The sequence below is a fragment of the Hyla sarda genome, chromosome 2 (genome assembly GCF_029499605.1).
Source record: "Hyla sarda isolate aHylSar1 chromosome 2, aHylSar1.hap1, whole genome shotgun sequence".
NCBI classification, from domain to species: Eukaryota; Metazoa; Chordata; class Amphibia; order Anura; family Hylidae; genus Hyla; species Hyla sarda.
This window is the reverse complement of record NC_079190.1, coordinates 63806244-63821100: the sequence shown is the minus strand read 5'-3', so window position 1 is coordinate 63821100 and position 14857 is coordinate 63806244. Positions and strand designations below refer to the sequence as shown.

Sequence of the window (14857 nt, the reverse complement as noted above, 5' to 3'; positions counted from 1 at the left end):
TCTTAATCCTTTCAGTACTTATGAGCTGCTGAAGTCGAGTTGTTCTTTTCTGTCTAAGTCCTCTCTGATGACACGTGTCTCGGGAACCGCCCGTTTTAGAAGCAAATCCCCATAGCAAACCTCTTCTTCTCTGTGCAGTTCCCGAGACAAGCAGAGATGTCAGCAGAGAGCACTGTTGCCAGACAGAAAACAACAACTCAACTTCAGCAGCTGATTATTATTAAAAGGATTAAGATTTTTTAATAAAAGTAATTTAGAAATCAGTTTAATTTTCTGGAGCCAGTTGTTATAAGAAAAAAAAGTTTTTTCCTGGAATACCCCTTTAAGATTTAAAAGAACATATTAGAAGATAAAGGCTATAGTACAATATTTAAAGGGGTTTTCCAGGGAAATGCTATTAAAGGGGTACTACGCTGCTAGACATCTTATCCTCTATCCAAAGGATGGGGGGGGTTCCCGCTGCTGAGGCCACCCCCCCCCGCGATCTCCCGGAGCATCCGGCGTACTAAACAAACACCGGGTTCCTGTGGCAGTGGTCGTGACATCATGATCATGCCCCCTCATGATGTCACGCCTTGCCCCCTCCATTCATGTCATGTCCATTCATGAATGGAGGGGGCGTGTCGTGATGTCACAAGGGGGTGTGGCCATGATGTCACAATCAAGGCCCCTGGCTCCTAGCATTCTGAACAAAATGTTCAGAAGGCTGGAGCACCGGAGTACCCCTATAAAGGCGTACTCCCGTGGAAAACTTTTTTTTTTTTTTCCTTTCCTTTTTTTATTTTAGATTAAACAATTACAAAAATACATTGTACAATTCAGAAAAAACAACGTCACCAATCAGAAGAAAACAAAAGACAAAGGCCAAATAGCCATGCTTATTTACATCTGAGAATATACCCTGGGTGGTAGTTGGGGAGAAGGAGTGGTGGTAGTTGGTGTGAAGGGCTGGAGGCAACGTTGAGGTACAAACAAGCCACATGTTGTGGGGCTAAAGCTCAGTGGTAGAGCATTTGACTGCATGTAAAGAGGTCCAAGTGCCCGTAACACACATTTTTTTTCTTTACAAGCTTAACTGTATCCCACATATGTAGTTTATTGCAGAAAATTAAAAATGTTGAGGTACAGATGAGCTGCAGGTTGCGGGGGTATAGCTCAGTGGTAGAGCATTTGACTGCAGATCAAGAGGTCCTTGGTTCAAATACGAGTGCCCCCTAACACACGCATGCTTTCTTTACAGCTTAACCACATCCTACATATGTCGTTTATAGCAGACCCCCACTAGCTTTGCACTGCAAGATTTTGGTCGCCTCATCCAGTTGATGAGCAGCCACCCTGGAGCGCAGAGGTTCAAGAGGTCCTTGATTCAAATACAAATGCCCGCTAATGCACAATTTTTTCTTGGTGGAGCATTGGGGTCAGACAGAAAAGAACCATAGAACTTCCTCTGTAGTATAAAGCAGCTGATAAGAGTAAAGAGCTTTAAATACAAGTCATTTACTAATCTGTATAACTTTTTGGCACCAGTTAATAAAAAAAAAAAATTGACACACGAGTATCCCTTTAAGATCCACGAATGTAACTCTTTGATCTTTTTGTGGTTTGACAAAACTTACATCTAAGTTACATTTATAGATTGAACCCACCACCTTCACACTGTAAGGTGGCAAGGCTAACCACTTAGCATTCAGGGATCTTGACATAGCAAGTTGAGAGCTAGCTCCACCTTAGGTTGGAGTCCCCTCCCACCCCCCTTCCTCTGTGCAGTTGCTATGTGTGCCAAAACAGGCCAAGACCTTGGTCACCGCATCTGCCTGACAAGCAGCTCCCACGGCCTAGTGGTTAGAGCAGCCGCCTTGTAGCGAAGAGGTTGTGAGTTCGAATCCTGTGAAGACCCTGAAGATGGAAGCTGTTAAAAGAGATGGATAGTGAGAACCTCGGATGTCTGGTGGATTGGAGAGTGGTGGCTCGTGGGATTGGAAGATATTGGTGCATGGATGGACTGAGGTGAGGTGGATGTCAAGGCGAGTGGAATGGAGAGCAATGGATCGGGGGACTGGAGCATGTCGCTGGATGGAGTGAGGCGAGGAGGATGTCAAGGAGAGCAGTTGTTGTAAGTGGCTAGAGGGCGTTGCGGAGGAAGGTGTAGTTGTGGGGCATCGTGGAAGGTGGTCCACTGCCTGGAATGGAGGATTCTAGGTTGTGGATCTGCCAAAAGTGGTGTTGTGTCTGTCGAAGCATGTGGCATGTTGAAAATAAAAAGATAAGGGCTTTTATATGCCTTTGTATTTTTTTATTTTTTTTTTATATCAAGAAAATGGTCTCCCCCTCTGCAATCCACCACTGCCTCCAGCCCTTCACACCAACTACCACCACTGCCTCCAGCCCTTCACACCAACTACCACCACTCCTTCTCCCCAACTACCACCCAGGACCCGGGACCACTCACTTCCACACCAACAACCTTCTTCCTATGGAACCTTACCACCCACACCACCACCACTCATGGGATTGGATGATATCAGTGCATGGATGGACTGAGGCGAGGTGGATGTCAGGGAGAGCGGAATGGAGAGCAATGTCCCTGAAGACCCTGGAGCATGTCGCTGGATGGACAGAGGCGAGGAGGATGTCAAGGAGAGCAGTTGTCGAGGTAAGTGGTTAGATGGCGTTGCGGAGGAAGGTGTAGTTTTGGGGCATCGTGGAAGGTGGTCCACTGCCTGGAATGGAGGATTCTATGTTGTGGATCTGCCAAAAGTGGTGTTGTGTCTGTCAAAGCATGTGGCATGTTGAAAATAAAAAGATGGGGGCTTTTATATGCCTTTGTATTTTTTATTTTTTTTTTATATCAAGAAAATGGTCTCCCCCTCTGCAATCCACCACTGCCTCCAGCCCTTCACACCAACTACCACCACTGCCTCCAGCCCTTCACACCAACTACCACCACTCCTTCTCCCCAACTACCACCCAGGACCCCAACTACCACCCATGGATGGACTGAGGCGAGGTGGATGTCAAGGAGAGTGGAATGGAGAGCAATGGATCGGGGGACTGGAGCATGTCGCTGGATGGACTGAGGCGAGGATGATGTCATGGAGAGCAGTTGTCGAGGTAAGTGGTTAGAGGGCGTTGCGGAGGAAGGTGTAGTTGTGGGGCATCGTGGAAGGTGGTCCACTGCCTGGAATGGAGGATTCTAGGTTGTGGATCTGCCAAAAGTGGTGTTGTGTCTGTCGAAGCATGTGGCATAATGAAAATAAAAAGATGGGGGCTTTTATATGCCTTTGTATTTTTATTTATTTTTTTTATATCAAGAAAATGGTCTCCCCCTCTGCAATCCACCACTGCCTCCAGCCCTTCACACCAACTACCACCACTGCCTCCAGCCCTTCACACCAACTACCACCACTCCTTCTCCCCAACTACCACCCAGGACCCGGGACCACTCACTTCCACACCAACAACCTTCTTCCTATGGAACCTTACCACCCACACCACCACCACTCATGGGATTGGAAGATATCGGTGCATGGATGGACTGAGGCGAGGAGGATGTCAAGGAGAGCAGTTGTCGAGGTAAGTGGTTAGAGGGCGTTGCGGAGGAAGGTGTAGTTGTGGGGCATCGTGGAAGGTGGTCCACTGCCTGGAATGGAGGATTCTAGGTTGTGGATCTGCCAAAAGTGGTGTTGTGTCTGTCAAAGCATGTGGCATGTTGAAAATAAAAAGATGGGGGCTTTTATATGCCTTTGTATTTTTTTTTTTTTTTTTTATATCAAGAGAATGGTCTCCCCCTCTGCAATCCACCACTGCCTCCAGCCCTTCACACCAACTACCACCACTGCCTCCAGCCCTTCACACCAACTACCACCACTCCTTCTCCCCAAGTACCACCCAGGACCCCAACTACCACCCATGGATGGACTGAGGCGAGGTGGATGTCAAGGAGAGTGGAATGGAGAGCAATGGATCGGGGGGACTGGAGCATGTCGCTGGATGGACTGAGGCGAGGAGGATGTCAAGGAGAGCAGTTGTCGAGGTAAGTGGTTAGAGGGCGTTGCGGAGGAAGGTGTAGTTTTGGGGCATCGTGGAAGGTGGTCCACTGCCTGGAATGGAGGATTCTATGTTGTGGATCTGCCAAAAGTGGTGTTGTGTCTGTCAAAGCATGTGGCATGTTGAAAATAAAAAGATGGGGGCTTTTATATGCCTTTGTATTTTATTTTTATTTTTTTATATCAAGAAAATGGTCTCCCCCTCTGCAATCCAAAACTGCCTCCAGCCCTTCACACCAACTACCACCACTGCCTCCAGCCCTTCACACCAACTACCACCACTCCTTCTCCCCAACTACCACCCAGGACCCGGGACCACTCACTTCCACACCAACAACCTTCTTCCTATGGAACCTTACCACCCACACCACCACCACTCATGGGATTGGAAGATATCGGTGCATGGATGGACTGAGGCGAGGAGGATGTCAAGGAGAGCAGTTGTCGAGGTAAGTGGTTAGAGGGCGTTGCGGAGGAAGGTGTAGTTGTGGGGCATCGTGGAAGGTGGTCCACTGCCTGGAATGGAGGATTCTAGGTTGGGGATCTGCCAAAAGTAGTGTTGTGTCTGTCGAAGCATGTGGGATGTTGAAAATAAAAAGATGGGGGCTTTTATTAGCCTTTTGTTTTTTTTTTATCAAGAAAACCTCCTCTGCAATCCACCATTGCCTCCAGCCCTTCACACCAATTACCACCACTGCCTCCACACCAACTACCACCACTGCCACCAGCCCTTCACATCAACTACCACCCAGGAACCGGGACCACTCACTTCCACACCAACAACCTTCTTCCTATGGAACCTTCCCACCCACACGCACATACCAGCTACCACAGCTCCTTCTCCAACACCTTATGGATGCCCGACCATCAACCACTTCACACACACACACACACACACACACACACACACACACCACAATTTCTCCAAACTAGCTTCAGTGTCTTCACAGGACTTGAACTCACAGCCTCTCTGCTCCAAGGCAGCAGCTCTAACCTCTAGACCATGAGAGCTTCATGGAAACTGGCAAGGATGACTGTGGTCTTGGCCTGTTGTGACAAAATAATTTTTTTCCCACCGGTTCATATACATTTGACTGGGACAGTACAGCTAAGCCGAGAGCTAGTTCGGACTTAGCTTCGAATCCCCCCTCTGTGCGGTTATGCTGGCAAGCCATGTGTTGCGGGGGTATAGCTCAGTGGTAGAGCATTTGACTGCAGATCAGGAGGTCCTTGGCTCAAATCCGAGTGCCCCCTAACACACATTTTTTTGCTTTACGACTTAACCATATCCCACATATGTAGTGGTGGTGGGGGGGAGGCGCCATAGGAAGAAGGTTGTTGGTGTGGAAGTGAGTGGTCCCGGGTCCTGGGTGGTAGTTGGGGAGAAGGAGTGGTGGTAGTTGGTGTGAAGGGCTGGAGGTAACGTTGAGGTACAAACAAGCCACATGTTGTCGGGCTAAAGCTCAGTGGTAGAGCATTTGACTGCATGTAAAGTGGTCCAAGTGCCCGTAACACACATTTTTTTTCTTTACAAGCTTAACTGTATCCCACACATGTAGTTTATTGCAGAAAATTAAAAATGTTGAGGTACAGATGAGCTGCAGGTTGCGGGGGTATAGCTCAGTGGTAGAGCATTTGACTGCAGATCAAGAGGTCCTTGGTTCAAATCCGAGTGCCCCCTAACACACGCATGCTTTCTTTACAGCTTATCCACATCCTACATATGTCGTTTATAGCAGACCCCCACTAGCTTTGCACTGCAAGATTTTGGTCGCCTCATCCAGTTGATGAGCAGCCACCCTGGAGCGCAGAGGTTCAAGAGGTCCTTGATTCAAATACAAATGCCCGCTAATGCACAATTTTTTCTTGGTGGAGCATTGGGGTCAGACAGAAAAGAACCATAGAACTTCCTCTGTAGTATAAAGCAGCTGATAAGAGTAAAGAGCTTTAAATACAAGTCATTTACTAATCTGTATAACTTTTTGGCACCAGTTAATTAAAAAAAAAAAAATTGACACACGAGTATCCCTTTAAGATCCACGAATGTAACTCTTTGATCTTTTTGTGGTTTGACAAAATTTACATCTAAGTTACATTTATAGATTGAACCCACCACCTTCACACTGTAAGGTGGCAAGGCTAACCACTTAGCATTCAGGGATCTTGACATAGGAAGTTGAGAGCTAGCTCCACCTTAGGTTGGAGTCCCCTCCCCCCCTCCCCTTCCTCTGTGCAGTTGCTCTGTGTGCCAAAACAGGCCAAGACCTTGGTCGCCGCATTTGCCTGACAAGCAGCTCCCACGGCCTAGTGGTTAGAGCAGCCGCCTTGTAGCGAAGAGGTTGAGAGTTCGAATCCTGTGAAGACCATGAAGATATAAGCTGTTAAAAGAGATGGATCGTGAGAACCTCGGATGTCTGGTGGGCTTTTATATGCCTTTGTATTTTTATTTATTTTTTTTATATCAAGAAAATGGTCTCCCCCTCTGCAATCCACCACTGCCTCCAGCCCTTCACACCAACTACCACCACTGCCTCCAGCCCTTCACAACAACTACCACCACTCCTTCTCCCCAACTACCACCCAGGACCCCAACTACCACCCATGGATGGACTGAGGCGAGGTGGATGTCAAGGAGAGTGGAATGGAGAGCAATGGATCGGGGGACTGGAGCATGTCGCTGGATGGACTGAGGCGAGGAGGATGTCAAGGAGAGCAGTTGTCGAGGTAAGTGGTTAGAGGGCGTTGCGGAGGAAGGTGTAGTTGTGGGGCATCGTGGAAGGTGGTCCACTGCCTGGAATGGAGGATTCTAGGTTGTGGATCTGCCAAAAGTGGTGTTGTGTCTGTCGAAGCATGTGACATGTTGAAAATAAAAAGATGGGGGCTTTTATATGCCTTTGTATTTTTATTTATTTTTTTTATATCAAGAAAATGGTCTCCCCCTCTGCAATCCACCACTGCCTCCAGCCCTTCACACCAACTACCACCACTGCCTCCAGCCCTTCACACCAACTACCACCACTCCTTCTCCCCAACTACCACCCAGGACCCCAACTACCACCCATGGATGGACTGAGGCGAGGTGGATGTCAAGGAGAGTGGAATGGAGAGCAATGGATCGGGGGACTGGAGCATGTCGCTGGATGGACTGAGGCGAGGAGGATGTCAAGGAGAGCAGTTGTCGAGGTAAGTGGTTAGAGGGCGTTGCGGAGGAAGGTGTAGTTGTGGGGCATCGTGGAAGGTGGTCCACTGCCTGGAATGGAGGATTCTAGGTTGTGGATCTGCCAAAAGTGGTGTTGTGTCTGTCGAAGCATGTGGCATGTTGAAAATAAAAAGAGGGGGGCTTTTATATGCCTTTGTATTTTTATTTTTTTTTGTTATATCAAGAAAATGGTCTCCCCCTCTGCAATCCACCACTGCCTCCAGCCCTTCACACCAACTACCACCACTGCCTCCAGCCCTTCACACCAACTACCACCACTCCTTCTCCCCAACTACCACCCAGGACCCCAACTACCACCCATGGATGGACTGAGGCGAGGTGGATGTCAAGGAGAGTGGAATGGAGAGCAATGGATCGGGGGACTGGAGCATGTCGCTGGATGGACTGAGGCGAGGAGGATGTCAAGGAGAGTAGTGTTCGAGGTAAGTGGTTAGAGGGCTTTGCGGAGGAAGGTGTAGTTGTGGGGCATCGTGGAAGGTGGTCCACTGCCTGGAATGGAGGATTCTAGGTTGTGGATCTGCCAAAAGTGGTGTTGTGTCTGTCAAAGCATGTGGCATGTTGAAAATAAAAAGAGGGGGGCTTTTATATGCCTTTGTATATTTATTTATTTTTGTTATATCAAGAAAATGGTCTCCCCCTCTGCAATCCACCACTGCGTCCAGCCCTTCACACCAACTACCACCACTGCCTCCCGCCCTTCACACCAACTACCACCACTCCTTCTCCCCAACTACCACCCAGGACCCCAACTACCACCCTCGGATGGACTGAGGCGAGGTGGATGTCAAGGAGAGTGGAATGGAGAGCAATGGATCGGGGGACTGGAGCATGTCGCTGGATGGACTGAGGCGAGGAGGATGTCAAGGAGAGCAGTTGTTGAGGTAAGTGGTTAGAGGGCATTGCGGAGGAAGGTGTAGTTGTGGGGCATCGTGGAAGGTGGTCCACTGCCTGGAATGGAGGATTCTAGGTTGTGGATCTGCCAAAAGTGGTGTTGTGTCTGTCGAAGCATGTGGCATGTTGAAAATAAAAAGAGGGGGGCTTTTATATGCCTTTGTATTTTTATTTATTTTTGTTATATCAAGAAAATGGTCTCCCCCTCTGCAATCCACCACTGCCTCCAGCCCTTCACACCAACTACCACCACTGCCTCCAGCCCTTCACACCAACTACCACCACTCCTTCTCCCCAACTACCACCCAGGACCCCAACTACCACCCATGGATGGACTGAGGCGAGGTGGATGTCAAGGAGAGTGGAATGGAGAGCAATGGATCGGGGGACTGGAGCATGTCGCTGGATGGACTGAGGCGAGGAGGATGTCAAGGAGAGCAGTTGTCGAGGTAAGTGGTTAGAGGGCGTTGCGGAGGAAGGTGTAGTTGTGGGGCATCGTGGAAGGTGGTCCACTGCCTGGAATGGAGGATTCTAGGTTGTGGATCTGCCAAAAGTGGTGTTGTGTCTGTCAAAGCATGTGGCATGTTGAAAATAAAAAGATGGGGGCTTTTATATGCCTTTGTATTTTTTTTTGTTATATCAAGAAAATGGTCTCCCCCTCTGCAATCCACCACTGCCTCCAGCCCTTCACACCAACTACCACCACTGCCTCCAGCCCTTCACACCAACTACCACCACTCCTTCTCCCCAACTACCACCCAGGACCCCAACTACCACCCATGGATGGACTGAGGCGAGGTGGATGTCAAGGAGAATGGAATGGAGAGCAATGGATCGGGGGACTGGAGCATGTCGCTGGATGGACTGAGGCGAGGAGGATGTCAAGGAGAGCAGTTGTCGAGGTAAGTGGTTAGAGGGCGTTGCGGAGGAAGGTGTAGTTGTGGGGCATCGTGGAAGGTGGTCCACTGCCTGGAATGGAGGATTCTAGGTTGTGGATCTGCCAAAAGTGGTGTTGTGTCTGTCGAAGCATGTGGCATGTTGAAAATAAAAAGAGGGGGGCTTTTATATGCCTTTGTATTATTTTTTTTTTTTTTATATCAAGAAAATGGTCTCCCCCTCTGCAATCCACCACTGCCTCCAGCCCTTCACACCAACTACCACCACTGCCTCCAGCCCTTCACACCAACTACCACTACTCCTTCTCCCCAACTACCACCCAGGACCCCAACTACCACCCATGGATGGACTGAGGCGAGGTGGATGTCATGGAGAATGGAATGGAGAGCAATGGATCGGGGGACTGGAGCATGTCGCTGGATGGACTGAGGCGAGGAGGATGTCAAGGAGAGCAGTTGTCGAGGTAAGTGGTTAGAGGGCGTTGCGGAGGAAGGTGTAGTTGTGGGGCATCGTGGAAGGTGGTCCACTGCCTGGAATGGAGGATTCTAGGTTGTGGATCTGCCAAAAGTGGTGTTGTGTCTGTTGAAGCATGTGGCATGTTGAAAATAAAAAGAGGGGGGCTTTTATATGCCTTTGTATTTTTTTTTTTTTTATATCAAGAAAATGGTCTCCCCCTCTGCAATCCACCACTGCCTCCAGCCCTTCACACCAACTACCACCACTGCCTCCAGCCCTTCACACCAACTACCACCACTCCTTCTCCCCAACTACCACCCAGGACCCGGGACCACTCACTTCCACACCAACAACCTTCTTCCTATGGAACCTTACCACCCACACCACCACCACTCATGGGATTGGAAGATATCGGTGCATGGATGGACTGAGGCGGTGTGGATGTCGGGGAGAGCGGAATGGAGAGCAATGTCCCTGAAGACCCTGGAGCATGTCGCTGGATGGACTGAGGCGAGGAGGATGTCAATGAGAGCAGTTGTCGAGGTAAGTGGTTAGAGGGCGTTGCGGAGGAAGGTGTAGTTGTGGGGCATCGTGGAAGGTGGTCCACTGCCTGGAATGGAGGATTCTAGGTTGTGGATCTGCCAAAAGTGGTGTTGGGTCTGTCAAAGCATGTGGCATGTTGAAAATAAAAAGATGGGGGCTTTTATATGCCTTTGTATTTTTTTTTTTTTTTTTTATATCAAGAAAATGGTCTCCCCCTCTGCAATCCACCACTGCCTCCAGCCCTTCACACCAACTACCACCACTGCCTCCAGCCCTTCACACCAACTACCACCACTCCTTCTCCCCAACGACCACCCAGGACCCGGGACCACTTCCACACCAACAACCTTCTTCCTATGGAATCTTACCACCCACACCACGAACACTCATGGGATTGGAAGATATCGGTGCATGGATGGACTGAGGCGAGGAGGATGTCAAGGAGAGCAGTTGTCGAGGTAAGTGGTTAGAGGGCGTTGCGGAGGAAGGTGTAGTTGTGGGCCATCGTGGAAGGTGGTCCACTGCCTGGAATGGAGGATTCTAGGTTGTGGATCTGCCAAAAGTGGTGTTGTGTCTGTCAAAGCATGTGGCATGTTGAAAATAAAAAGATGGGGGCTTTTATATGCCTTTGTATTTTTATTTATTTTTTTTATATCAAGAAAATGGTCTCCCCCTCTGCAATCCACCACTGCCTCCAGCCCTTCACACCAACTACCACCACTGCCTCCAGCCCTTCACACCAACTACCACCACTCCTTCTCCCCAACTACCACCCAGGACCCCAACTACCACCCATGGATGGACTGAGGCGAGGTGGATGTCAAGGAGAGTGGAATGGAGAGCAATGGATCGGGGGGACTGGAGCATGTCGCTGGATGGACTGAGGCGAGGAGGATGTCAAGGAGAGCAGTTGTCGAGGTAAGTGGTTAGAGGGCGTTGCGGAGGAAGGTGTAGTTTTGGGGCATCGTGGAAGGTGGTCCACTGCCTGGAATGGAGGATTCTAGGTTGTGGATGTGCCAAAAGTGGTGTTGTGTCTGTCAAAGCATGTGGCATGTTGAAAATAAAAAGATGGGGGCTTTTATATGCCTTTGTATTTTTATTTTTTTTTTATATCAAGAAAATGGTCTCCCCCTCTGCAATCCACCACTGCCTCCAGCCCTTCACACCAACTACCACCACTGCCTCCAGCCCTTCACACCAACTACCACCACTCCTTCTCCCCAACTACCACCCAGGACCCCAACTACCACCCATGGATGGACTGAGGCGAGGTGGATGTCAAGGAGAGTGGAATGGAGAGCAATGGATCGGGGGACTGGAGCATGTCGCTGGATGGACTGAGGCGAGGAGGATGTCAAGGAGAGCAGTTGTCGAGGTAAGTGGTTAGAGGGCGTTGCGGAGGAAGGTGTAGTTGTGGGGCATCGTGGAAGGTGGTCCACTGCCTGGAATGGAGGATTCTTGGTTGTGGATCTGCCAAAAGTGGTGTTGTGTCTGTCGAAGCATGTGACATGTTGAAAATAAAAAGATGGGGGCTTTTATATGCCTTTGTATTTTTATTTATTTTTTTTATATCAAGAAAATGGTCTCCCCCTCTGCAATCCACCACTGCCTTCAGCCCTTCACACCAACTACCACCACTGCCTCCAGCCCTTCACACCAACTACCACCACTCCTTCTCCCCAACTACCACCCAGGACCCCAACTACCACCCATGGATGGACTGAGGCGAGGTGGATGTCAAGGAGAGTGGAATGGAGAGCAATGGATCGGGGGACTGGAGCATGTCGCTGGATGGACTGAGGCGAGGAGGATGTCAAGGAGAGCAGTTGTCGAGGTAAGTGGTTAGAGGGCGTTGCGGAGGAAGGTGTAGTTGTGGGGCATCGTGGAAGGTGGTCCACTGCCTGGAATGGAGGATTCTAGGTTGTGGATCTGCCAAAAGTGGTGTTGTGTCTGTCGAAGCATGTGGCATGTTGAAAATAAAAAGAGGGGGGCTTTTATATGCCTTTGTATTTTTATTTTTTTTTGTTATATCAAGAAAATGGTCTCCCCCTCTGCAATCCACCACTGCCTCCAGCCCTTCACACCAACTACCACCACTGCCTCCAGCCCTTCACACCAACTACCACCACTCCTTCTCCCCAACTACCACCCAGGACCCGGGACCACTCACTTCCACACCAACAACCTTCTTCCTATGGAACCTTACCACCCACACCACCACCACTCATGGGATTGGAAGATATCGGTGCATGGATGGACTGAGACGAGGAGGATGTCAAGGAGAGCAGTTGTCGAGGTAAGTGGTTAGAGGGCGTTGCGGAGGAAGGTGTAGTTGTGGGGCATCGTGGAAGGTGGTCCACTGCCTGGAATGGAGGATTCTAGGTTGGGGATCTGCCAAAAGTAGTGTTGTGTCTGTCGAAGCATGTGGGATGTTGAAAATAAAAAGATGGGGGCTTTTATTAGCCTTTTGTTTTGTTTTTTATCAAGAAAACCTCCTCTGCAATCCACCATTGCCTCCAGCCCTTCACACCAATTACCACCACTGCCTCCACACCAACTACCACCACTGCCACCAGCCCTTCACACCAACTACCACCCAGGAACCGGGACCACTCACTTCCACACCAACAACCTTCTTCCTATGGAACCTTCCCACCCACACGCACATACCAGCTACCACAGCCATCCACACCATAGCTCCTTCTCCAACACCTTATGGATGCCCGACCATCAACCACTACACACACACACACACACACACACACACACACACCACAATTTCTCCAAACTAGCTTCAGTGTCTTCACAGGACTTGAACTCACAGCCTCTCTGCTCCAAGGCAGCAGCTCTAACCTCTAGACCATGAGAGCTTCATGGAAACTGGCAAGGATGACTGTGGTCTTGGCCTGTTTTGACAAAATAATTTTTTTCCCACCGGTTCATATACATTTGACTGGGACAGTACAGGCAAGCCGAGAGCTAGTTCGGACTTAGCTTCGAATCCCCTGGCAATTATGTTATGCTGGCAAGCCATGTGTTGCGGGGGTATAGCTCAGTGGTAGAGCATTTGACTGCAGATCAGGAGGTCCTTGGCTCAAATCCGAGTGCCCCCAACACACATTTTTTTGCTTTACGACTTAACCATATCCCACATATGTAGTGGTGGTGGGGGGGAGGCGCCATAGGAAGAAGGTTGTTGGTGTGGAAGTGAGTGGTCCCGGGTCCTGGGTGGTAGTTGGGGAGAAAGAGTGGTGGTAGTTGGTGTGAAGGGCTGGAGGCAACGTTGAGGTACAAACAAGCCACATGTTGTGGGGCTAAAGCTCAGTGGTAGAGCATTTGACTGCATGTAAAGAGGTCCAAGTGCCCGTAACACACATTTTTTTTCTTTACAAGCTTAACTGTATCCCACACATGTAGTTTATTGCAGAAAATTAAAAATGTTGAGGTACAGATGAGCTGCAGGTTGCGGGGGTATAGCTCAGTGGTAGAGCATTTGACTGCAGATCAAGAGGTCCTTGGTTCAAATCCGAGTGCCCCCTAACACACGCATGCTTTCTTTACAGCTTATCCACATCCTACATATGTCGTTTATAGCAGACCCCCACTAGCTTTGCACTGCAAGATTTTGGTCGCCTCATCCAGTTGATGAGCAGCCACCCTGGAGCGCAGAGGTTCAAGAGGTCCTTGATTCAAATACAAATGCCCGCTAATGCACAATTTTTTCTTGGTGGAGCATTGGGGTCAGACAGAAAAGAACCATAGAACTTCCTCTGTAGTATAAAGCAGCTGATAAGAGTAAAGAGCTTTAAATACAAGTCATTTACTAATCTGTATAACTTTTTGGCACCAGTTAATTAAAAAAATAAAAAATTGACACACGAGTATCCCTTTAAGATCCACGAATGTAACTCTTTGATCTTTTTGTGGTTTGACAAAATTTACATCTAAGTTACATTTATAGATTGAACCCACCACCTTCACACTGTAAGGTGGCAAGGCTAACCACTTAGCATTCAGGGATCTTGACATAGGAAGTTGAGAGCTAGCTCCACCTTAGGTTGGAGTCCCCTCCCCCCCTCCCCTTCCTCTGTGCAGTTGCTCTGTGTGCCAAAACAGGCCAAGACCTTGGTCGCCGCATTTGCTTGACAAGCAGCTCCCACGGCCTAGTGGTTAGAGCAGCCGCCTTGTAGCGAAGAGGTTGTGAGTTCGAATCCTGTGAAGACCATGAAGATAAAAGCTGTTAAAAGAGATGGATCGTGAGAACCTCGGATGTCTGGTGGGCTTTTATATGCCTTTGTATTTTTATTTATTTTTTTTATATCAAGAAAATGGTCTCCCCCTCTGCAATCCACCACTGCCTCCAGCCCTTCACACCAACTACCACCACTGCCTCCAGCCCTTCACACCAACTACCACCACTCCTTCTCCCCAACTACCACCCAGGACCCCAACTACCACCCATGGATGGACTGAGGCGAGGTGGATGTCAAGGAGAGTGGAATGGAGAGCAATGGATCGGGGGACTGGAGCATGTCGCTGGATGGACTGAGGCGAGGAGGATGTCAAGGAGAGCAGTTGTCGAGGTAAGTGGTTAGAGGGCGTTGCGGAGGAAGGTGTAGTTGTGGGGCATCGTGGAAGGTGGTCCACTGCCTGGAATGGAGGATTCTAGGTTGTGGATCTGCCAAAAGTGGTGTTGTGTCTGTCGAAGCATGTGACATGTTGAAAATAAAAAGATGGGGGCTTTTATATGCCTTTGTATTTTTATTTATTTTTTTTATATCAAGAAAATGGTCTCCCCCTCTGC

The 14857-nt window shown here is 49.1% G+C and overlaps 2 non-coding genes across 2 annotated transcripts; both read left to right on the top strand.

Annotated features, from left to right (window-relative positions):
• Positions 1 to 5655: 5655 nt before the first annotated feature.
• TRNAC-GCA (transfer RNA cysteine (anticodon GCA)) lies at positions 5656 to 5727 on the top strand. Its single transcript has one exon. It is a non-coding gene; the product is annotated as a tRNA-Cys (tRNA).
• A 7793-nt stretch (positions 5728 to 13520) lies between these two features.
• TRNAC-GCA (transfer RNA cysteine (anticodon GCA)) lies at positions 13521 to 13592 on the top strand. Its single transcript has one exon. It is a non-coding gene; the product is annotated as a tRNA-Cys (tRNA).
• Positions 13593 to 14857: the final 1265 nt, after the last annotated feature.